The sequence below is a fragment of the Ictidomys tridecemlineatus genome, chromosome 5 (genome assembly GCF_052094955.1).
Source record: "Ictidomys tridecemlineatus isolate mIctTri1 chromosome 5, mIctTri1.hap1, whole genome shotgun sequence".
Lineage (NCBI taxonomy): Eukaryota > Metazoa > Chordata > Mammalia > Rodentia > Sciuridae > Ictidomys > Ictidomys tridecemlineatus.
Genome location: NC_135481.1, coordinates 142,350,837 through 142,377,229, shown reverse-complemented (window position 1 = coordinate 142,377,229; position 26,393 = coordinate 142,350,837). Strand labels below are relative to the sequence as shown.

Here is a 26,393-nt window from a genome sequence, read left to right as displayed (position 1 = left end):
AGAAAAGGGCGTTGGAGGATGATAGTGCAGGAATGACTGCTGGACTCTGGGATATGGCTGTGATATTATTTTATTCCTCTGTGTTGATTCTCTGGCAGAACTTTTTCATTTCTTAGCCTCTGGAAGGAGTTGCACGTATCAAAAACAACACCAAAACAAGACATTTGCACACCCACACTTACAGGAAACCTTACCCCAGGGGCCAGAGTTCTTCTGAAGGAACAAGGAGGCCTGCCGTGCACAGCTCAGCCTTTGGCAGCTGTGGTTGTCAGCTCTCAGCACAATTTATTGTGTCCTTCTTTGAAGCAGTTTTGGCTGAGAATAAAGCATCCCCAAAGAGACCCAGCTGAAGGCAGCGTGACGGTGCTGTGGCGAGGAGTTCCCACCATGAGTCAAGCCTTCTCATGGCTGAGGGTGGGGGACAGACCAAGCACTACCCCAGTCACCACCCCAAGTCAAACTGCAGCAAGACTCTATAGGCACCATGAACACCACTGGCTTGAGCACAACTTAAAGCCTAGAATGGAGAGGGGAGAAAAGGTGTGTGGAAAAATAACAGCACTCACAACTTTAAGCCAGTCTCAGGGATTAGCTCTTCACATGCCTTTTCTGCTATGACTCCCATACAACCCTAATCTCCTGATTGCGTGGGCTAGAGAAAGGAAGGGTCAAGGTACTTCACCAAATGGCAAAGCTGGGGTTTCACCCAGGTCTGTCTGGCTCTTCTCTACCAACATCACACAGTCTGCAGAACGGAAGGCTAACATGCACTGATATTTCTTTCGCCTCCAAATGTGTTCCAAAAGACCCAGCGTGGTGCTGGGTTGCTTGTGTGTTTGTTTCTCAGATGGCGGAAGCTGTTCTTCCTCCCCTCCTGTGAACCTTGTTATCTCACTCTGAGAACAGGAAGATCGTTAAAAAAAAATATGGAGAGTGTGCCGGACTGGAAATAGGAAGGGCCGCGGCCGGTCTTTCCTCTATTTTATGGTTCTCAGTTCACACTTGGTTTGCAGAAAATACGGGAAAGGACGTTTCCTGTATTTTTTAAGGATGCACAACTTCTCTCTAGAAAATGAGAGAAACCAATCAATAAGGACAAAGGAAATGAAGTAAAGCATGTCTACAGTAAGAACACATGGATGTGTGTCTGTGGGGGGTGTGAAGGATGGAAGGGCCCAGAGATGCCAAATAATTAAATTACATTACATAAACCAGAGTCACCAAGAATCCACCAGGCCTTGAATTGGCTACCCTTTGGGAATAGCCATTTCGACTCACCTGTCTTCTACTTAAAAGCACAAGATAAAAGCCAGCAAATAACTGCTAAGTTCGAGCTGCAACCAAACACATTAACCTGCAAGGCTCACAAAAATAAATGTGAGCGTCTGCTTTACGATCTTCCACCTGTTATTAACTCTGGTCCCCTTCATAACCCTGGCAGAGAATATTGATGTGTGTGTGGAGGGCAGGGCGGGCTTCATGACTGTTGCCTAATACAGGATTCAGAGTGTGGCTCTTCCACCCTGCTTGCACTCTACCCTAGGTGTGTTGATCATTTTCTCTTTTCTCTTGCTTCTCACCGTGTGTTTTAGACAATCTACTAGATAATATGGTCTGATCACCTTGATCAGGTACTTACTTGAGCCTTTCACATTCCCTGCCTTCTGTAATAGACTGCTTGGTAATGCACCTGGAGGGCACCTTTGCATGAAGGTGATTTCCCTCTTGGCACATGACCTTCAAGACTCAGCCCATCTTTAGCATTTTGTGATTCTTGGTCCTCAAAAGAGAATACATATTCGTGGAATGATTCAGTGCCAAAGAAAACCAAGTAAACTTGAGAAGATTAATATGATTTTTTAAGATAATACTTAGGAATTACTTTGTCATTGGAATTTGTATTAATTTAGTTAAAATTTGTACAGTGTACTTTGAAAGTTAGCCTGCAATCAATATTTTCACCATTCTCAAAGTCCTCTTATCCTATAGAACCTATGTGAGTGTCACTCTAAACCTTAAAACGTTCTCAGAACAGATACGATTACTCTTGAGTTTAAAAGTAAGTAAACTTGGGCTGGGGAGATAGCGCGCTCGCCTGGCATGCGTGTGGCCCAGGTTCGATCCTCAGCACCACATACCAACAAAGATGTTGTGTCCACCGAGAACTAAAAAATAAATATTAAAAAAAATTCTCTCTCTCTCTCCTCTCTCACTCTCTCTTTAAAAAAAAAGTGAGTAAACTGTTCAAGCAAGTAGCATGAATTACTTAAAGTTAGATTACTTTTAAAAGATGAATCTAGATGTAGAATACTAAACAAACATTCTTTCCACTATACCAAGTATACATGAAAACACATGTAGATTCCTAAGCATATGTAGTAAAAATTGAAAGAAAGAAAAGATAGATAGGAAGGAAGAAACAGAAAGAACTAAGATGGGTGGTAATGGATGATGCACTATGTATTTTACATATATGGTGTATATGTATATACACACTCTCACTTGAAGTCATATTTTCTATCCAGCAGTGTTGTATGTGTCTTATGCACAACATTTTTTCCTTCAAGATGCTAGGAGATGCTGTCATTTCATCATTGATTGACAAATGGGAGATTCAGGAATATGTCTTCAGTAATATGCCTGATGATAAAGTAGAAAACCCATATTGCCATCCTAGGTCTGCTGACCCAAAGACCTACCTTCTAACATGAAATTATTGTAATTATTATTATCATACCTGTTGATTATCTATAAACTTTTTGAGTATTTCAATGTTTCAGGCAGAGTTTAGCCTTCTACATACACTATCTTAGTTTTTCTTCAAGGGATCCTCAAGAAGTCTCTGCAACAAAATTCGCTTTCCCCAAGAATGAGAAGTTCATGTGTGAACTATAAATGCAAGGTTTAGACTTTTACAAAATGCAGTGAAGAGCAATGAAAATATCCTGCCAAGATGGGAATGGTCTTTGTGTTAATCAGCTTTTCATCACTGTGACCAAAATATCTGACATAAACAACGTAGAAAAGGAAGGCTTTATTTTAGCTCACATTTTTAGAGGTTTCCATTCACAGTACACTGGCTCCAAGGAAGAAATATCATGGCGGATGAGCATGGAGGAGGAGATTTGCTCAGTTCAAAATGTCAGGAAACCAGAGGTTGAGGAAAGTGAGGAAAGGGCCAAGACAAGAAATACCATTCCAATATTACTCCACTCAAAAAGGGAAAAAAAAAAAGGAAAAGAAAGAAAGAAATACCATTCCAGGGCATGCCCCAGTTACCTACTCTTCCAACCATGCTCCTCTGCCTACAGTGTTCACCACCTCCCATCAGTCCCTTCAGTCATCATTGGATTAATCCACTGGGGAGGTAAGAGCCCTCAAGATCCAGTCACTTCCCATAAGCCCCACCTCTGAACATTGCTTCACTAGAACCAAGCCTTCAATGCCTGAGACTGGAGAACATTCCAGATCCAAGGCATAGCAGTCTTAACTTTTGATGTTGCCTTCTAATCTCTTCCAAACTGGGATAAGAAAGGAAGGCTATGAACCCAGTGATTAGGACTTCCCTTGGCAGAATCAATTAGGAAAGGAAGGCATCAGGCACAGTGACACAGGCCTGTAATCCTAGCAGCTTAGGAGGCTGAGACAGGAGAATTGAAAGTTCAAAGCCAGCCTCAGCAAACGCAGTGAGACCTTGTTACTAAATAAAATACAAAATAGGGCTGGGGATGTGGCTGAGTGGGCAAGTACCTCTCAAATGTTCAATACCTGGTACCAAAAAAAAAAAAAAAAAAAAAAAAGACCGGCCTTAGCTGGATTACAATACTTACCAACCATACACGAAGAGACATGAATATGGACTAGGTATTAGATGACATTAAAGAATAATTGGGTTTTATTTTGTAAGGTATGATAATGTTACTGTGAATATCTTTAATTATTAGTGAGGCATACATCCAAAGAGAGTTCGTTATAGATAAAATTCATAAATTTTTTCATTTGTTCTTAATACTTTAGAAAAAATAAAATATGGCCAAAGAAAATGAATAGTCGTTCACTCTAGTTGATGGAACATAGCCGTCCATCATAATATTCACTCTATACTATTCTACTTTGGTGTGTTTGAAATTTTCATAGTAAAACAGGGGAAAAAAGTAGCTAAAAAGGCTTGAAAAGAAAAGCAGGAAGGAAGCCTTAAGGGTACCTTAAAAAGACAAGGAAAGGGATAAAAACAAGAAATGAACTCTCTGGAGTGGAGGGGCTTAGTCTGGAATGAAGTCAGAGAATAAGAAGGATGTAAATGTTGCTGTGTGTTTATCATTCCATTGCATCTCACCATCACCCCTTGGGGTGCACATAATTGTGCTCAAGAACACCAAGGCTCAGGGAATTAAAGGCCCTGGCCTGAGATGCCACAGGGCCCTGAGTCAAAAGGGATGAGTGGTGAGGAGACTAGAGAAACCTGTTGGGCAGGTGCTTTGGACCCAATGGAACTTGTATAAAAGCAACATCTGGTTTCCCTTCATATTAATCTTCATTTGAAGGTAGAGTACTATAGTTTAAATATCTATGAAAATCCAAGGTTTAAAGAACTAAAAATGAATGCATGAGCTTGAAAGACTTCATCCAAAGGTTACTGCAAAGAAAAAAGAGAGTCACAAATGAGAATGACCCAAAAGGTGCTTTGCAAATTTTCTAAACCTATACCAACCACAACCTCCCTGCAATTACCCCCACGATTTCACATACGACACGCAGTTTCTGTCCAGAAAGTCCCTGACATTGCAATAATTGGTTTTTAATTTGAAATCACAAGAGAAATGGGGATGAGATGGGGGTGGGAAGAGGAATGGTCATTTAACTGGGCAAGGACACGTCTTGATGTGGTCTTTGAGGAAGATGCTAACCCAAAATGCAACAGCACTGGAATGATGGACTCATATTGAGGGACCTTCTAGTTCTGTCAAACTAGATGGAAAGTTGGATTAGAAGCAGGAACCTCACTGAAAACAGATGCTGTCTTTTGTTTGTTTGTTTGTTTTTGTTTTTGTTTTTTTCCCTTCTTTGTAAATAAGTTGAGAGTCCAAGGGGAGAAAGAGTGATCAGTACCTTTGAATACTCAAGAGTAGCTTCAATCTGAGGAGCAGAGTGTTTATTTGAACCGTTTTGCATCATGGCCACTAGAGGTAGGTTTGCTGTGGTCAACCTGGCTGCCTGCTGAGGAGACCAGGAGCAAAGCGCTTGGCACCATTAGGTTGTGGAGACCCTCTGCATGCACTATTGGACCATGCTTGGCCTCCTGTTACATAGCTTAGCACTTGAACTAGAGCTCCCTTGGGCATCATATTTGTTAAAATATGCCCTCTTTGAGACATTACCAGTTTCAGATTGTAAATGGCAAGCCCCCTTCTCCATGTATGTTTTTGGCCAGAGCTTTCATTGTTACAAAGCATCTAATGTGTAGGATTTATATTCATTCCCCACTAGAGTGTAAGCCCCTTGAGGAAAAGTACTTTTGTCTACTTTCTGAGCTGCTATATCCCCAGTACCAGGGACAGTGCTAATAACTGGTTTGTTTTCTCTGGCCTTGAAAGTTGGGAAAAGTGAGATCAAGGAACACAGGGAATCTGTTAGTGAGATTAATAAACCGTTGCTCCAAGCAATCTTTAAATAAGCAGATGCATCACACCAAGGGCTTTAAGTGTGGAAGAGTGAGATGACAGAATGCTCCTGATAACATAGCAACTGACCCATGAAAGGTCAATCACTCCTGCTTTGTCCTTGTCTCCAGGATCAACACCTTCCTATCCATCTCTACCCTGGGACCAGGAGGAGCTTTCTAAAACACAAACCTGACTTCCTGTTTTCCCTAGTTCTGCTCACCCCCTGCATGAGAAACACCAAATGCCACAGAAGGCTCTTCTTGATCTGCCCCATCCACACTTTCTGCCCTCTTCCCTGGCCCTGCCTCCGTAGTAGCCCACGTGCTGGCCACACACTCTTCTGCACTTTGCTGGACATGTCCTCAGAAACATTGGCCTCTGCTCTTCCCTTCCCAAAACGCCTTCCTCAGCTGGCCAACAATTTTGATTTACACCACTGAGCTCCGCACCATCTGCTTTCTGAATTCTTTCTGATTTATTGTTCCCCTGTGCCCCGAGAGGTCCCTCATGCATCTGGGGCAAAACTCTGTGATACTGTGCTGCATTGTATTGTAATCACTTGGATATTCCTCTTCCCTGCTAAAGGGGAAGAGTCCCAAGGACATGGAGACTTATTTCCTTGGCCAATCCAGGGCCAGAAAAGATCCCATAGAAAAAAAAATCCTTTGTAACTATTGAATGAGTGAAAAATCAACTCTGTGTCCTTTTTCAGATTTAACTGGTTTCAATTGCCTTTGCCTGTGTGTGTGTGTGTGTGTGTGTGTGTGTGTGTGTGTGTGTGTGTGTGTATGTGTGTGTGTGTGTGTGTTTGAGAGAGAGAGAGAGAAAGAGAGCCTGGGAATTTAACCCAGGGGCACTTTGCCACTGAGCTACATCATCCCCAGCTGGGTGGTTTTGGTTTGTTTTTTGATTGTTTGTTTTGTTTTTGTTTTTGTTTATTGGTTTTTTACTTTGAGAGAGGGTCTCACTCATTTGCTTTCGGGCCTCACTAAATTGCCCAGACTAACCTTGAAGTTATCTCCTGCCTAGGCCTCCAGAGTTGGGATTACAGGAGTAGGCCACCACACCCAGCTACAGATCCTTTTTGCATATCAAATGGACAATTTAAAAAAAACGTGTAATACTGAAAAAACAGCTCTTCCTCTGTCTGAGGTTCCATCTGTGTGACAGTCTGTGGTTCTGTACTTCTGAGATGCAAAATTAAGATTAGCAATCTGAATCTCTTGAGCAGAAAGGGCTAAATCAGGCAGGTACTTGGGTGACCAAGGTATTCTACTGGAAAGTGTGAGTGTAAAGGTGAGAGAAGAGAAGGAGGGTGAGGCAGGGCACAGCAAAGGAGAGAAGGAAGCAGCCCCCACACACAAGAGCCCAGGGGAAATTAAGGCCTATTGGGGGGCTTGAACTTTACCTCCACTCCTGCCTCTAGTTCCCTTGGGCTTTAGGGCCTCCTGGTGGCTTCCACAGTTGCCCCCTAGCCATCCCTACCAGAGCCCAACTCTTTTTAGGAGCAGAAGGTATGTGCTTCCCTCCTACCTGCAAGATGGGCTTTCCATTAAGAATCAGCCCCTTTGGGCTTTCTTGGAGCATGAAGTAGTACTGAATCAGAACTTCACGAGTCCTGCAAGTATCTACAAGATTCTTCATGACTCCTTTTTTCATGCCTGGCAAATGCACATATTGCAACATGTTTTTAAAAGCTGGCCTTTGTTTCCAGATGGAGGGCTGCAGAGAGAGGGGAGAAACACTTTCATACACTAATTTTCTTCAAGGTAGGAAGAACAATTTGGAAACAAATGGATGGATTTTACTTTTCAAATGGAATACACTGAAGAAAGATGTGTTTTCCTTCAGCCTGTGGGGCTCAGGCTCTGAGAAGAATTAGCAATTAGGCACTTGCTCATCATTGTCTTGAAAAACTCGACTTTGAGAAGAAAGGTAGGCAAGTTCTTAAGTGAGGGAAACTAATGAAAGGCAGTGTGTGTGGATTCAGAGGAGCAGGAGCTAACTCAGAGACTGGGGTTGGGGGTCTTTGCCTCGCCAGACCCTCAAATCTTCCCCATTCCCTGCTTTCACTGCTTCCTGCCCAGCCTGCTGCCATTCCCGTGACAAAACATGGTCTTCTCCTGCCTCCCTGAGAGTGAGCTTTCCCCTGTGTGGCTCCCCTGCTGCTTAAACAATGGGTCTAAGAGCCCTGTGGGCAGGGACTGTGTGTTTCTTTAGTCAACCGTGCATTGGCCCCAGCTCCCAGCCAACTCCTGGAGCAGAGCAGGCACTCAGGATACGTCTGTTGAAGGATAAGAGCCAGGCTGCATGGTTTTCTTTGTGAGTCCTGATCCCTTCGCCTCCTTTCTAAGCCAAGGAAAGGTAGGCCAACACCCCCAGAGTGTACTCTTCAAAATGCCTTTGCAATTGTTATTAACCAATTGACTGTGAAAAAGGGTAGATTCCCATGACTGTAGGAAAGAGCGGGGACTTGCTTGCACAGCGGGCTCAGCAAACCCACTGGTAGTGATGGAGCAATCCACAGAATGCCCATCCTAGGCAACTAGGTGGGGAAAAGATTACTAGTACCTTAGTCATTGTCTCTATTCAAGGTGGGAGCTTTGCTTGGACTGGTGTGACTCATTGATCTTCCCTGGAGATCATATCTCTTACTTTCAAATCATCCAGTGTTTTCAAACCTCTTTTACCTATTCATCTCTCTCTCTCTCTTTTTTTTTTTTTTTTTTGTTATTAGGTATTGAACTCAGGGGCACTCCGCCACTGAGCCACATCACATCCCAACCCTATTTTGTATTTCATTTAGAAATAAGGTCTCACTGAGTTGCTTAGCACCTTTTTTTTTTTTTTTGCTGAGGCTGGCTTTGGACTTATGATCCTCCTGCCTCAGCCTCCCAAACTGCTGGGATTACAGGCGTGCTTCACTGTGCCCTCCATTCATCTCCTTTTTAAAGACCTTAATTTAGACCAAAGTTTTCAATTTGCAAGCTTTCCCTCAGTCCTATAATCAAAATCCTCTGTAGGTTTTTGCCTTAGTGTCATGGGGTTGCTATAACAGTGGACCATAAACTGGATGTCTTCAATGCAGAAATTTATTCTCAATTCTGAAGGGAACAAATCCAAAATTAAGGTGTCTTCATGGTTGGTTCTTTCCAGGAATGGTTTGAGGGAAGATCTGTTCCAGGTTCTCTCCTTGGTAGCTTCTCCCTATGTCTCTTCACCTCCTCATCCTCTGTGTGTATTTGTCTCAGAGTCCAAATCTCATCTTTTTATAAGGACTCCACTAGTATTGGTTTAGGGCCATCTTAATGACTTCACCTTAACCTGATCACCTCTGTAAAGACCCTAGTCTAAATAAAGTCTCACTATGAATATTCGAAGCTAGAACTCCAACATATCTGAGGAATCAGGAATAAAATTCAACCAACACAGCCCTTCTGAATAGCAATTTGAAGCAGCCATACTAAGAATTAGAGACACCTCATAAAGATAGTGTTAAAAAATAATTACCATAATGCTAAAAAGCAATTTATTATGGAGATCACTAGCTCCTTCAGAAAAGGGCCACATGCCCAAGTGCCTAATCACCCTAGTGCCCAAATCTCCCTGTTGAACTTCAGCCATTATGGCTCCATGGCCTTTTCTCTCTTGCTTCTATTGTATTAGACACAATTTGTCTAAATCAGACTTGTGTTTAAAGTAAACCAGAGGGTTTGATTACTGCTAAGCACATCCACCAAAGAGGAGCGCTTTTAAAATCCAAAATTCATAGTGTGAATCTCACTATGCAGCCCATGAAGCCAGAAAGAACAGGTTCACCCATGAGGGTACACACAGAGAATGGTTAGCATGTCACATCTGGACTGAGAGGTGAGGGGCTAGCCCAGGGGCTGAGCCAAGTTCAATGGTCAGAGAAGGACACAAACAAATGATAAGATCACCATTATCCAAAGAGTGGAGTATAAGTAGTTTTAATAGGAAACACCAATGAGTTTTACAAAGCTACCCTATTACCCATTCACACCCCCATCCACAGTGTCTTGACAGTCCCAGCTGGAGCTATAAACCTGGAAGCAAGTTGCCTTGAGCATCTTGGTGTGTTTGATCCAATCTCATGGGTCCATCCGAAGGGATGAAGAAACTTGGAATACACCAGTTGACTCTATGTGGAGCTATTTTCTGACTGTCAGGCTATTCCCTCCTATAAGAACACTGGGTGGAGTAGAGTTAGTTGAATATGCTAATAGGGAAGCAAAAGCTAAGAAAACAATAACTGAATATCAAGCTGGACTCTGCCAGATTGGCCAGCCCATTGGATCTGGCTAATGGGCTTCAGGATCAGAAGGGCTGACCAGGGGTCAGCTTTACATTTTACATAAATACAGATACCTCTGGATACCTTCTCTTGGGGAAGTCCTACTGAGTCAGGTATTTCTCAGACATCTACTTCCTCCTCCGTGCTCAGCCATTTAGCAGCAGTCTGCAAGTGCCTCCGTTTGAAATATCAAAGTTCCATAGGAAAAGTGCCTGGGAAGAAAGAAAGAATTCTCTTGATTCTCTCAGGTTACCAATTTATCAGTGCAACAAGGACTCAGGCTCTTCACTTTTACCTGTGAATGGCCAGTGAGTGGCTAAAATCAGGATTAAAGCCTTGGCTTCTCTGCCTCCATCATGCATCAGCATCCTTTGCCCCTAGTCACCTAAGATTCCAGGAACAAAGCCAGATTTGATGAACCCTTCCACCCAGGGCAACAACAACTTTCTCATCAGGGGAAAGCCTCCACCTGACCAATCCTGAGATAATGATGGACAGATCATACCCCATCAAGATCACCTGCTTGGGTAGCTGTGAAAAGCCTCCAGCTGTGCAAACCCCCCAACCTCAAAGTCATTGTCAGCCTCCCCAATACAGGCTAAGGACATAGGTGCCCTTGTCTTCCCGACCTGGCTGCACTGGTTCAAGTTCCTTTCATGCTTTTCACCATTCCCTGTTCTGTTTGACTTTGGGTGCCAGCGGCCAGACCTGGTTTGTTGGATCCCCAGACTCAGGTCTCTACCCTAGGACTCAGGGAATATCAGTACACTACAGGAAACATATTCCCTTCCTGTCTATTATGAAATCAAATGAAAGGTGAAAAACAAATCCAAGTCTAAAAAAAAAAAACATCGCTAATCCTAAGTAACCTTGCTTACTCCTCAAAGACAAATCAGAACACATCAAAAGTAGCTGCGCGTCCAAAATACTAGTTTGCTGAAAAAGAGGGCAGCAGCAGAACACGCTTAACAAAATATTTATTAAACAATATGTCAAACCACAAAATTACCACGATTTAAAAAATCTTAATTGACATTATTTTCAACCCTAGAAGGGGCAGTGCTTCATTTCATAAAACAGAACAAGTATTCCAAGAGCCAAGCAGAGGAGGCTGGCTCTATAGACAGAAAAGGGCTGAAGAAGGTAAAAAAAAAAAAAAAAAAAAAAATAGTAGTTTGCTTATTTCAAAGTTTCTTTCTTGGTAGAGCCCGGACAGGAAGACAGACCCATAGAAAATTCATTAATATCAGGCAGTTTCAGGTCACTTTTGTGTGCAATGCTCAAGACAGAGGGAGGGAATCACATCATTATGCCAATTAAAACTGGCCTGTTTGGGAAGTTGGGCCATTGTCTCTCGATTTCTCAGAAGTTCAGATACATAGCTCAATTTCACCTTGGTGGTGGGGCTCTTAGCCTGAGTGAATCCATTTTGATTTTTAATCTAGAGCAGGGACTTAGTCCAAATGAATGGCCTCCTGTAATCAGTATTTTAAAAGTATAAAGAGTATTAACAGACAGAAGAAATGTGGTCTATTACTTCTCACATTTGCTATCCTTTGCTCTTCAAATTGAGCAGTGCTATTATCATTACCAACTTGCCTTTGTTGGGTTAAAGGGTCATTTCCTGATCACAATAAATCCTAAAATGGAAAGTTGAGATTTCATCAAATTGAAAAGTCCCCGTTATTTAAAAAAAAAAAAAAAAAAAAAAAAAAAGTTAGGTACTAATTTATTTTCTCTGATTCACTTTCATCAGAATGTTAAAGGAATGTGAGTATGTGTCTATTCCGGGTGTGTTTGCATATGAGCCCTAAGAAGGACACTTCAAAATTTTCCAAGCTCTTTTCAGAAATTCAAGCTGTTTGTTTACCTTAGGTTGGATCAATAATCAGGAACACGAGTCTGGAGAGATGCTTGGCCATTTAGAGAAGTGGTAAAACTGCATTGATGTATCAACTTCCAGATGCCTGGAACAGAGATAATTCACATCAAAAAGACAGAGATAATTCATATCAAAAAGACATGTTTTTCCAGAAGAATCGGGTTTTCAAAAATCTGCATCTCTATTTTGAGACTGGAAAAGATATGCTTTTTTTTTAAAATCAAACTTTAAAGCAAATCAATGTGAATTGCAGAGCAAGTGAAGAATCAGTTTGAGGAAACAGGAAGGTTTGGGTTTTATCTATACTCATGCGTACAACCTACTTAAGTAACAGAATTACAAGTAGGCCAAATCCAAGTGTTCTATAAGATGCAAGTGGACCTAGGAGCTGCCCTGCTCTGGTTTGGCTTGTGTAATGCAAATACCTATAGCTTCCTACAGCTTCCAGCTCTACAGGAGTCCTTTCCTTAGAATGATTTACTGCTGCAAGGTCAGCAGGACTTTTAATATTTGGAGCCCAATTCAGCCACTGAATACAAAGAAGCCCTCTTCTCCATTTCAGAGGAACAGAATCACGCAGGGCAGAAGTGTTGGTGCTCAGTTTTGAAGTAAGTCCCATGATTCAGGAAAATCGGCTGACATAAGGATCCTCTTCTCATTAGCTGGCCATGGATGCCAAAGGTATCTGGAAGAAAGAGCAGACATGATGGTCACTCACCCTGATTCAAAGAAAAAAATATTTTTATCTTTTTCTGCATGGATCAACCCAAGGCCTTCCAGCCATTATTTCCTCCTCATTGCCTATGACTAAGAGTGACCTTCTAGCTAAACAGAACCAGCAGGGCAATTACTTTTGAAAAGTCCTTGGAATCTAGACCCCTAGGTAACCCTATACCTCCTGCTGCTGACCTCCTGAGGAGGAGACTGGTGTCCTCTGCTTTGTGAAAGAAGTGGGAATTAGTGGCACAGGCCCTGGGTCACAGGCTGATTTCCACTCCCTTTATGTCCAAAATGTCTCCTTTTTTTTCATTATTTTGCTATTGGCACCATAAACAGTGATTTCACTGACCTAATAGTGAAGTGACCAGAATTGTCATTTAAGACAAAAAAGTTATTTATTCAAAATAGGTTGAAATCATGGTCAGTAAAGAAAAGCCTGTCCTTTGATGATTGCTCAAAACTCTTTTTCTTTTTTTTTCTTTCCTGTTTTTTTTTTTTTTTTTTTTTGGCATGTGGTTTAACCTTCTATTAAGATTTCATCAAGATGTTTGACAGAATATGCTTCATGCATAAAATCCTTCAACTCCTTATTCTGGGGGAAATGAAATCAGAAGTTATCCTTGAAATAAGGTCTAATATTTCATATGTATGTGGAATTATACACATACACACACACACACACATATACACACACATCTGGAATAAGATCACACCAAAAAAAAAAAAAAAAGAAAGAAAAAAAAGGATATACATGAACTCTCCCAGGCATCCATTAAAAAAAGAGGAATTTGTAATTATTTTTTTAGAATAAATTTATTAAGTCATATTGCAAATGGGTACAGTGTTTCTTTTGGGGGTGGTGAGGATGTCCTAAAACCGTGTGCTCACCAATCTATAAATATACTAAACTCCATAGAATTGTATACTTTAAACAAATTGTGTGGTGTGGGAATTGCACCCTCCCCCCCAAAAAAAATTGTTGACTCAACAACAACAACAAAAAAAACTTATCACAATAATAGTAGAACTATTATACAATTGTTTTTAAAAGTTAAGCAATACTAACAACCAATTCTATAATATTACGATAGTAATAATATTACATGGTAAATACAATATCACTAGTTGGAAAGGGAAATATTTGAAAAGATGATAACTTTTTATCTTTGATATAGTTTTACTGATTCAGTAATAATCTTCCTAAAATGTTCCATTAAAATAAAGAATGAATTTTCTGTGTATAATTATGCAACACCAATTAGTATATTATTGTTGCGATTTTATTTAGTTAAGCTTACATGCTCATTATAGATACTTTTAGTGGAAAAGGGACCCTTTTTGTTAATCAGGTTGGTTAAGCTTAGTTAACTTTTGTTGGTTGTCCGTGTTATCATACCCATAGCAATCGATTCCAATGAAACATTGCAAAGAACTACAACAAAAAATATTTGTACAGTACCACTTCTAAACAAAGGCGTGAGAAAACAACATAGGTAGGTTTGTAAATACACATAGACATATAATAGAAAAAATGACAAATGGTATATGATGTAACCTTTGAATTTTTTCTTTTTTTTTAATTTTTAAATTAAATTATTTATTTTTATGTGGTGCTGAGGCTCGAACCCAGCATCCCGCATGTGCCAGATGAGCACTCCACCACTGAGCCACAACCCCAGCACAATTTTTTTTCCATTTTTAAAAAACAACATCAAATATCTACTATGATCACAACCTTTTTAAATAGTGTGATGGCTTAAAAGGTAGGTTGGCAAATTATTTGAAATTTCTCTCTTTTTAAATAAAATGGGAAATCAACTCTGTCCCCCTTGAGTGTGGGTGGATCTAGTGAATAGAATATGGTAGAAGTAATGGGTGTCAGCTCTAATCGACTGCAGTTACTTTGTAGGGTTCCAGTCTCTTTTCTCTCTCTCATCAAGGAGGGAAGCTGCCTGCTATGTTGTGAGGACCCTCATGTGTCCTGTGGAGAGACAGGACATGTGGTGAGGAGCCCAGGCCTGCCAGCAACCACATGCATAAGCTTGGAAGCTGGCCTTCTGAAGGAGGCTGGTGACAGCCACCTGAGCTGTCTAGGAAGCTGAGCCTTCCCCAGTTATGCCTTCACCGTGGCCAGTAGTTCCACTGCAACCTCATGAGCAAGGCTGATTCAGAACCACTCAGTTATGCTACTCTAAGGTTCTTAACTTTATGAAATCATAAAGACATGCGCAGTATCCCATGTAGGGCCTTACACATAAAGGTTTTGTAGAATTCACTATTTTGCACATCAAGAGAACCATAAACACAAGGTGCATCTGAGCATTTGGTTGGAACAATAAGCTGTGGAGGGCCTGCCCAACCCACCCCCATTCACTGGGTTCATACGTACCACAGCAATTCCTTCTTCAGAGAGAGCAATCTGATGACTTGCTCTTACTAGAGTTAATTTGTCACTGCTGAAGAAAGTTCACATGGACTCAAAATCCGTGTCCTTGTCTGTGAAACTTAAGATTTTTTTTTAAATCCTCAAATTATATTCACAATAGGCAAGAAATGGAAACAACCTGAGTGTCCACTAACTGATGAATAGACTAAAAAAAAAAAAATGTACACGATGGAATACTATTCAGCCATTAAAAGAATGCAAACTAGTGAGGCACAGCCGCACACACTTGTAATCCCAGTGACACAGAGGCTGAGGCAGGAGAACAGACAGATCACAAGTTCAAAGCCAGCCTCAGCAACCTAGTAAGGCCCTAGGACACTTAATGAGACTCTGTCTCAAAATAAAAAAATAAAAATGGCTGGAGACGTGGTTCAGTGGTTAAGCACCCTTGGGTTCTGACCCTGGTACCAAAAATGGGAATGCAATCTCGTCATTTGCAACAATAAAGATGCAATGACAGAAGATAATTATGGTAAGTGAAATAAGCACTGCATACTCTCATTCATATTTAGAATCTAAAAAAGTTGATTGCCCAGAATTTGAGCATAGAATGGAGGTTAACAGAGACTGAGGAGAGTAGGGAGGAAGAGACGGAAAGGGAGAGTCCGTCCACAGGTGGGTTTCGGTTAGATAGGAGCAAGCAGCTCTGCTGTGCCATCACAGTCAGTTGACTATAAAGAACAATAATGTGTGATAAGTTTTAAGAAGCTACAAGAAAGGTCTTTGAGAGTTTTCACCATAAAGGAATTATTACTATTTTAATAAATAGATACATTTAACATGATTTAGACATGATGTAATGTGTACATGTACCAGAACATCACGTTGCACCCATTAATATGTATAAAATTTTGTATTTTTTTATATCTGAAAGAAAAACTGAAAAAAATCTTCAAATTATGAATGTTCATTCTGCTCCTATCTGAAAATCAGTGTCTGAATTTAGGAGTGTGTATTTCCAGGCCTTCTAAAGCAAAGAAACAATATCAATGGGCACCCAAAGTGTGCTAAAGAAATCACTGGATGGACCCTGCGGCTGATTAACTGGGTGCTCCCTGGACTTCCAGGTCACTGGGGCTAATTACTCTTAAACACCAATTTGCGTTTAATCCCAGTGTGAATCATGTCACTCCAAAGGTGGTATGTGCTAATAATGGGACATTTATCGGACTTCATCTTTCAGGGCAAAGGACCTTTTCAGTTCTTAATTAAAGATATAAAAAAAAAATGAAAGTAGGTGAACCTGGCTGAATCAGGGAGCGTGTTTTCAAAGAATCTGCTATGCTCCTCTTACTCCTTTTTCTGGCTGCAGAGAAGAGCAACTGTGACCATCATGGCACTGCCAGGAGGATGGGCTGCAGCATCTACCAGACATACCTGAGGAAGAAGGCTGACAAAAAACATGGAGCAGTGATGGCATCTCACTGTGCATTCTGTCCCCTGGACAACTGGTGACTTGAGCCCAGTGTGTATGCAGGTTTGACCCTTCTCAATAAGGGAAAAGGAAAGGAATTATAAACTTCCAAACAAAGGTAAGCATTGATTTTGGAAGTCTAGCAAACGAGCTGCTCATTAAGACAGAAAGGATTGATACCACTTGAGTCAAATCAATTCAACTCATTGGCTAGACTTGAGCAAAACAGAAAAGAACATACTGGAAAGAAAGTTGCTTAAGGAGTCAGTTACCTCAGGTTCTCGTCCTGTGTCCATCACATTCCAGCCCCATGATGTTAGCCAATTCTCTTGCTCAAACAGCTGGGAAATGATTGATAGGTCCAAATCTTGTGATCATTTCCATTTTCTTTGATAGGAATCTGGTTCTAATCCTCAAATTTTGGATGTCTATTTCTTACCTAAAATTGATCATTAAATTTCAAAGGGTGTGACTCCAGTGTTTAGTTCCCTTCTCTGTGAAATAAAAGGTTTGTACTCGTCCAGTGGTATTTAATTATGAATTAATAATTAATCAGAATCTCCTAAAAATATTGTTATGGTTTGGATTTGAGGTATGCCCCCAAAAGCTCATGTGTTAAACAATCCAAGAAGGTTTGGAAGAAAAATGATGGGGTTATGGGAGCCTTAACCTAAATCAGTGAATTAATCCCTGATGGGGATTAACTGAGTGGTGGCTGGAAGCAGAGGGGGTATGGGTTATATATATTTATATCTGGCAAGTGAACTCTCTCTCTCTCTCTCTCTCTCTCCCCCTTTCTGATCATCATGTGAGCCACTTCCCTCTGCCACACTCTTCCTCCATGATGTCCTGCCTCACCACAATCCCTTAAGAATGGAGCTGGCCTTCTATGAACTAAGACTTCTGAAACTGTGATCCCTTACATAAACTCCTCTACAATTTTTCTGGTTGGGTCGTTTTAGTCACAGCAGAAAAAAAAAAAGCCAACTAAAATAAATATTGTTGAATTCTCAAACCAGATGTGATTCTGGACACTGTGATTTATCACTTCTGGGAATGTGGATTTAGCACTTTCTTCTTGAAACTGTCTCAGGGATACACTTTGAGAACCAAAGGTAGAGGAGCCACTGGGTGTGAGCATAGTTGATTTTACATGTCAACTTAATGGGGACATGACATGGAGTGCCCAGATTATCCTATTTCTGGATGTGTGTTTCCAGAAGAAATTAACATTTGAATTTGAGAAAGGAAGATTGACCCTTACCCAACAAGGGTGGTGGGCATTCTCTAATCCATTGAGGTTCTGAATAGAACAAAAGGCAGAGGAAGAAAAACTTTGCCCCCTTTTTTTTTTCTTGATTTAGTTCTTAAACTGGGACATTTAATCTCCAGCCCTCAGTCTGGGATTTGGACCATGCACTCCCCCAAGTCTCAGGCCTTCTGATTCGGATAGAATTGTACCAGAGGCTTTACTGGTTTTCCAACTTACATGTGGCAGATCATAGGACTTCTCAACCACCACAGTTACATAAGCCAATTGCTCGTATTAAATTTTCGTTTATATCTACCTCACTTTCCTCCTTTCAGGCTTGGTCCTAGGGTTCCCATATCACAACAAAATTCAACAGTTACAGAGAAGGCAGCTCTCTCAGGGCAGGGTCAGGCAGTTGTCTGGTATCATCCGGAAAATAAATCTAAATACATAAGCATGTACATGCTTACCTGCCCGACAAACCATTTTATTCCTCAACATCCTTCTGATGCTCAAGATCCTGTGTCTTGATCCACTGAGATTAGAGACCTAGGTCCAGACGGCAGGAAGAAATAAATGAACAACTACTGAGCATCCAGACATTACAAGAACTATGTCTTTCCAACATGACTCAGCACTGAGTTATCCCCATTTAACTTAACTGGGTCACTTAACCCAGGTAAGTAACTAGCTCTACAAAAACAAAAAGCACAGACATGAGATGTTGAACTCAGCTCTCCTTGTCAGGGAGGGTTCTGCATATGGAACAAATGTGAAGGCTAAACAACAGAAATGCCTAGGTCTCTTTCCCCTCTGTGTTTTTTGGTTTGTTTGTTTGTTTGTTTGTTGTTTTTGTTGTTGTTGTTGTTTTGCTTTTGTTTGTTTGGTATTGGGGCTTGAACCCACAGGCACTTAACCACTGAGCTGCATCCCCAGCCCTTTTTCTATTTTTCTACTTTTGTATTTTCTAGCTCAGTTGCATAGGGTCTTGCTAAGTTACTGAGGCTGGCTTTGAATTTGTGATCCTCCTGCCTCGGCCTCTAGAGTCACTGGGATTACAGGCCTGCACCACTGCACCTAGCCTCCCTCAATTCTTCACACATCCATCTTAACCTGCTCTCATTTGAAAGGAATCTTGTTCTTTGAAATGAATATAAACCATGCACATATTTGTGAGGAATCAAACTTGGAGAGGCTATTACATTTGAAAATAAAAATCACACTTGTTCAGGAACACAAAATTGCAGTGACATTGAAAACCTCTCTGGGGGGTCAAAACCAGGCTGATTCCATAGGTATGTGAGTTACTCTGTCACATAGGGATCTGCATTTAAAAGACCTCATGTTTGGTTTAATATTCCACTGTAACCACCTTGAATCATCTTTTTTCTTCCTTCCTTCCTTCTCCTTCCTTCCTTCCTTCCTTCCTTCCTTCCTTCCTTCCTTCCTTCCTTCCTTCCTTCCTTCCTTCCTTCCTTCCTTTTCTTTCTTTCTTTTCAATTTGTATTAGGGATCTAACCCAGGGGCATTCTACCATTGAGTTACATACCCAGCCATCTTTATTTTTTTTAATTTTGAGACAGGACCTCACTTAGTTGCTGAGGCTGGCTTTGAATTTATGATCCTTCTGCCTCAGCCTCCCAAGCCACTAGGATTCCAGGCATGCTCCTGAATACCTTTTTAACATGAAGCCCTGCATTCTCACTTTGCATTGGTACCCGCAAATTATGGAGTCAGTCCTGGTCAGGCGATTGTTCAAACAAATAAAACATATTGAGGATGTTTTCTACTACACAAGATTGTTTACATTTAGAGAATATGAGGAAGGGCAGATTCATCATCACTAGCAGGATGCAGGGTTTGCTTGCCTCAGATCATGAGCTGGGACATCTCATCTCCAGACTTGATCTCAAAGATGAACTCAAAAGTCTCTCTTCATGTTAACAGTATCTGCCACTGCAGCAAGCACTGGCTTTAGAGAATGACAGTGGCTGCTGTTAGAGGGAATCTCAAAAGGTTTTATGTACATAAAATATATGTACATAATATTTTTTTTTGTACCAAGGATGAACTCAGGGGCACTGTTTCAGTCAGCTTTTTCACTATGTGACTAAAAGATCTGACCGGAACAATCATAGAGGAGGAAAAGTTTATTCGTGGGTTCATGGTTTCAGAGGTCTTAGTTTATAGAAAGCTGGCTCCATTCCTTAGGGCTTGAGGGGAGGCAGAATATCATGTCAGGAGAGTGTGGCAGAGAGAAGTAGCTCAGATGATGATCAGAAAGCAGAGAGAGACACAGAGAGACAGACAGAGAGAGAGAGAGAGAGAGAGAGAGAGAGAGAGAGAGAGAGAGAGAATCCACTTGCAAGATTCAAATACCCCATAGCCACACTTCCAATGAATCACTTTCTCCATCTACACCCCGCCTCCTGTTACCACTTGGTTAATCCCTATCAGGGAATTAATTCACTGATTAGTTTAAGGCCATAACACAATCATTTCTCCTCCAAACCTTCTTGCATTGTCTCACACATGAGTTTTGGGGGATACCTCACATCCAAACCATAATATTCTGTCCCTGGCCCCCAAAAGCTCACACTCATCTGACAATGCAAAATACATTTAATCCATTCCCAAGAGTCCCCATAGTCTCAACAGTTCCAATATTGCTTAAAATTCAAGTCCAAAATCTTCTTAAGAGACTCAAGGCAATCTTACATTGTAAGCTCCTATAAAATTAAAAGCAATTTTAATTTTATAGGAGCTTACAATGTGAGATTGTATAATGATACAGAGTAAATATTTCCATTCACAAAATTAAGGGTATAGAAAGAAGGAATAGGACCACAGCAAGACCAATATCCAGCTGGGCAAACAAGTCCTGTAGCTCCATGTTCAGCATCTGGGATACATGGCATCATGATATTCTCTCCAAAGGACTTGCAGCCCAAGTGGCCTTTCAGTTGGCTTGTCTCTCTGCTCAATTCCTGCAGCTTTCCAAGAATGACGTCCCACATTACTGGCATTTCTTAATCTTAGGGGTCTCCACTGTAGGTTGGGCTTCCTCCTTACATCTCCACACCTTGACTTTCAGGGGGTGCCCACAGGGACTCCAACCCTGCTACATGTGGAGTTTAAAATAAAATTAGGGGAAAGGTCAAATGAGTAAATAAACAAGTTGTTTTCCAAATGGGTGCGTGATACAGAGGATCCAGCAGCGTGGTGTGGTGAAGTGATGGGAGGGCTACAGGGTTTTGAGAAAGAGGGGCTACTTTAAACACTGATGTCAAAAAGGACACTTTTAGGAAGCAGCAGGCCAAAGCCTAACTGTAAGAGTCAAATACATGGGCAGATCTGAGGCCATGTGATCCATACAAAGAGGATCATATCCATAGCTTTGTGGCAACAACTAGCTCAATATTTCCCAAGAAAAGAAAGTAATTCAGCCTGGCTGGAAGAGGGAGCAGAAGGAGCCATGTTATGAATATCAGGAGTGGACAAGTAAAACTGGGTCTTGGACACCCAGAATGTGCAAAGCAACTACCCTCCCGAACTGAGAAAGACCATCTCACACAGAGGGCTGTGCATATTGCTCTACAGGAAAGTGAGGTGCCAGGTGCCTGAGCTGCTATAATCCTCACTCACTCTAATAGCTGCTTTTAGCTGAGCACCATCCAAATCACTTAGCAGGCACCATCTCACTAATCTTTCTACAGTCCGAAGAGATAGTTTGCAATTTCCAGTTTACAGATGTGAATACTGAGAATTAAAGAGGGTGAGTGGTAGACCAGAGCCACATAGCCCCCAAATAGCAGAATCAAGGTTCTAGGCCAGGCTGGGCTGTTGCTACAGAGCTCTCATTTTACCAGATTACACCATGATCCTTCTCCCCAGCCACCAGCTGGGAACATGTGCTCTAAGGATCCCACTCCCAATCCCATTAATAGATTACAAAAGTCACAGCACCTCCCCACATGGAGCCTCTGGCAACATCAGGGCAATGCCTGGGTTTCCCCACCCCTACCCTTGCCTTTTCAGATCCACATACCTTAAACCACCTGAAGAGTTGCTGGAGACACCATGATGTTTCCCAGCCCAGGCCACCACTTGTTTCTTCTAGCTCTTTCATTAACTTAAGAAGTATCCATGACTTAATATAATCAATGACATCGTTTTCAGAAATGGTGGTTCTTTCTTAGTATTCACCACCTACGAAATGCACCACCTGGGAATCAGTTCAGCTTGCTGGGGGACCTTATCTGCCTCACCACTGCTAGAAACAACGGAAAGCCCAGTTCCTAGACATTGATAAAAGGAATATCTGTTGTCTCTTGAACAGTTATTCTCCATGAAGTGGAAATCATAGCACCTGTCTCATCCATTGGATGATGTCACTCGAGATCATAGATATTGGATGGCTTTGTAGCTTCTAAAATTGTGTGGAAGCCGCCAGGCAATGTCACACAAGCTACGTGAAAACTATCACCTGGTAACAAAGTTCTATTGCTACCTCCCTGATCTGAAGCCATGAATCAGAGATAACACCCAGGAGAATACTGATTAGCAGTTGTGGCTTCCAGTCCATTACTGAAACTGATGCCTTTAGAGTTAACCAGAAAGATGTGAGCAATTGTGAATGTGAGGTGAATGGATTTTATTTTGTTTTTTATTTTTTTACTTGAAACTGACACATTAAGAGCCCTGCACAATTTTAAAATAAAACAAAAAAAATTCTCTTTTATGTTACTACTTGTTTTCCTAGTCAAAAGGTGTTCAGTTGTGAAGAATAGAAAGAGAAGCATTTGGCAGAACACAGGGGCATATTGTGACCTCAATCCCCAGAAGACACATAAGCCTTATGAGAGATCCAAGATCATTGGACAAATAATTTCCTCTACCTCTTTTTCCTTGAATTGTCATACCCTCCAATTTCTTCTCTTAGAATGCTCCCTTCCCTCTTTTTTTTTCCTCCTTCCTCTGCCTCTCCTTGGATGCCAGTTGCTTTTTAGAGCAGCTCTGTGTTATGCCCAGGAATACGCCAGTCCCATTATTTGTTCTCAGGGCATCCTGCACCAAATTTTCTTGACATTTATTTCCACAATTGTGTGTCTGTCTCCACCACTAGACTTGCCTCCATGGGGCATCTGGTATCCCTCACTCACCCTCCCAGCTGCAGTACCAACCCAAGTGATTACTGTGCTCAGCACGAGCCCCATTGATTATCGTTCTCAGAGAACCAAAAGCACATGCAGGAAAGAAGGGTAAAGGTGCTACAGAAGTAGTAACAGGAGCCTGAGAAGCCTGCGTGGCCCTCTGGGGTCAAGTGAAACTGATCCCCATTATAGACAGGCCAACATGCAACCCCCACCTGTGTTCAGACCACCATCCCACTGTCAGGCTGAACTGGCAGAGTGTCAGTGCTCCCTTAGCTGCAGGTTTCTGGCCTTTAAACAGCACTCACCTGGTAAGCACACAACACCCTCACTTAATGGGTGCTTGTGGCTGGAATATAGCAAGCTACAGAGGTGACACCTACATGCAGTGGGTAGGTCCAGGAGTCTCATGCTAAAACATAAGTCCTTGTAAGTCAATGCAAGGGTCCAGTTTGCCTGGTGCCTTTGAATCCAAAGTTTGGCAGCTGCAATCTGAGGCAAAGAGTAGGGTTAGTCCCTGAAATCAGCACACATGGGTTCTTGTCCTTGCTTTGCCAGTTCCTGGCTCAGTGATCACATCCAAGCCTCTTCCAGACTCCAAACCTTAGCTGTCACTAATAAATAATAATACAAATCACAAGTTACATCTGATTTTTACTAAAACTCAAATGGATGCTATTTCACCTTCCATTTTAAAGATTAAGATGCTGAGCTCTGTGATATGAAGTAACTTGCTAAGGGTCACATATTTAAAAAGAAAATGAGCCAAGTTTCAAGTTAAGGGCAGCTGCCCTCTAAAGTCCAGGCTCTTTCATTGAAAATGCATTGCCTCCCTTATAAAGCCCCATTGATTACCGTTCTCAGAGAACCAAAAGCACACGCAGGAAAGAAGGGTAAAGGTGCTACAGAAGTAATAACAGGAGCCTGAGAAGCCTGCCTGGTCCTCTGGGGTCAAGTCCGGTGAAACTGATCCCCATTATGGACAGGCCAACATGCAAGCCCAGCCTGTGTACAGTCCACCATCCCACCGACAGGCTGAACTGGCAGAGTGTCAGTGCTCCCTTAGCTGCAGGTCCCTGACCTTTAAAGAGCATTCAACTGCAAGGCAGGCAGACATCCTTCCTCAGACTTTGCCTGCCCAACAGATTGCCCCAGGACTCTGTACAAACGGGACAGCAGTCAGTCCTTGCAAAGTGCCACATTGCTGTGGCAGCCACACAAACTGCTCCACCTCCCATTTCTCTTCATCTAGAATTCATTACATCTCTTTCCATGAAAGATAAACCAATAGCTGCCCTTGACAGCTGTTCTCTCCAGGGTCATTCCCTCTATCCACCCAGCTACTCTTTCTTTGGGGATTTGAGCGATGTAAAGTTACCACTATCAATTTCATTCAATCCTTCCAGTGTAGTCTATGGGGACTGGGGAGGCAGCCAAGGAAAGTGGCATTAACCCTTTATGCACTGTGCAAGCCAGAGAGGGAGGGGAAAGGACATAGAGAGCAAGTTTAAAAAATAATAATAATAAAAACGTGCTAGTACAAAGAAGTAGAAGTAGACTGTGGAAAGTAGACAAGAAAGAAAGAATGACTAGCAGCTAACTCAAGTGTTCAAATGAACTTGGACCAGACCCTGTTCCATCACTGGATTCAATGGGCAGCTTACACAGTACATACCTCAGATGGGATGCTCAGTTACCAACATTCAAAAGGCCAATATACCAGAAAAACATTTGTCAGAGAGGGAATCTATACCTTGGTAACTCTATAAAGCTCAACCTAACCATTTCACTGTGGATAGACTTCAGAGAAAATCCAGACACATTTGAATGGTAGAAAGGATTCTTATACCAGGAAATATTAGGCAGCAGGTAAAGAAGGCAGAATCAAGTTTTCAGAGAATTAACTGAAATGACTGGCATTTGTCAAGCAGGTTCATTCAACAAGACTGAAAAGCAAATACAAGGATCCCCATTTCTTTGAATGGGTAAATAGTTTCTTGGAATTTCAGCCACTTGCCAAAGGCCATGCAGCTCAGAAGTAGAGAAGCTAAGATTAAAATAAAGGGTGAGACAAGTGATTCTCATTGGGAGCAATTTCTCCTCCAGGAAAACGTGGTGATGTCTGAAGATATTTTTTCATTATCAATGTTGAGGTGCTGAGACTTGTATCCAGTGGGTAGAGGCCGGGGATGCTGTTAAACATCCTGAGACACACAGAACAAACCTGCACAGGAAAAATACTTCCCATCCCCACCTCTCAATAGTGTCAATGGGTTGTAATGACCCTGAGCCCAGGAGGCTTCGAGGAAGCAAACCAAAGGCAAATAAAAATTATTCAAAATTACTCAAAATTCCATGTGATGTTTCATCATTTCTGATCAGAGCCTTGGTACCCCACAAATCTAATGAGATGTAGAGAAAAGAGAATTTCCAAGACTTTTGTTAGCTATTCTGATGCAGAATTGTACTGATTTGTCTGGTTGAAACCTTGTGGCCCAAATTCCAAGTGTGGCTTTGAGATTTCATCCCAAAGTTCTTTGTGGGCCTGCATGAGATTTACTGAATGTGCCAGAAACATCTTTTAAATGGTGACTGAAAAAGAAAAGCTGCCTCACTAAAAAGAAGGAAGGAGGAAGGAAGAAAGGAAGGAAGGAAGGAAGGAAGGAAGGAAGGAAGGAAGGAAGGAAGGAAGGAAGGAAGGAAGGAAGGAAGGAAGGAAACAATTCAGGTGCACCAAACTGCATCCAGAACTCTTCTAAAAACATCTGTGCTTCATCAGACCCAGAGGGCTTGAGTCAGCTGGGTGTTTATCCAGGTTCTTGTTCTGTGACAGAACATCCCCCGCACAGGTCCAGAAGCAACAAGGGGATTTCCTCCCATCCTTGGAGGAAACAATCTGTTTAAATACCAAGGGGAAAAAAACCAAAAAACACCTGGAAACAGAGTAGGATTTGAGATAAGGACTTCTCACCCACATGCCTGGAAATGAAAGGCCCTATATAGTTAGGAGGTAAAATGGGAAACATATTTTTTTTGAGGGGGGTGGGGAAGGGACTGGAGAGCTTAACCACCAAGCCACAATCCAACCTTTCTAGTTTTTATTTTGAGACAGGGTCTTGCTAAGTTGCCTAGGGCCTCACTAATTTGCTGAGGCTGGCTTTGAACTTGGAAATGTATTTTTTATGCACTAATGTTATCTAATCATTTCCCTGCCCAAAACCCCACTAAGCACTTGCTAAAGTCAGAACAAGACCCGTGGCTAGTGGGGCCCTTCCTGGTTTGACTCTATGCAGGTTCTCCCAGCTCCTTCCAGGCAAAGTCCCCCATTTCTGCCTCTGTGGCTTTGGCCATGCCGTGCCTTCTCTCTGGAAGGTCCCCTGAAACCAAAGAGCCCCACTGTTCTGACCCTTGGTATGGCTTCATCAGCATCCCTATATAGCATCGAGTTTTCCTTCTGTAATCACTCCATGGAGCTCTGAGCTTGGCTCCCTACCTGAAGTTTCCCTTGCTCACAGGCAGAGCCCACCTCATAAATTTTTGCACCCAAT

At 41.9% G+C, this 26,393-nt stretch overlaps 1 long non-coding RNA gene across 1 annotated transcript; it reads right to left on the bottom strand.

The window, feature by feature from the left end:
• Positions 1-9,633: 9,633 nt before the first annotated feature.
• Positions 9,634-12,683, bottom strand: LOC120886451 (uncharacterized). The gene is made up of 4 exons (XR_013438583.1): positions 12,286-12,683; positions 11,849-11,945; positions 10,063-10,190; positions 9,634-9,875 (listed from the first exon to the last, which is right to left on the bottom strand). It is a non-coding gene; the product is annotated as an uncharacterized LOC120886451 (long non-coding RNA).
• Between the last annotated feature and the right edge of the window lie 13,710 nt (positions 12,684-26,393).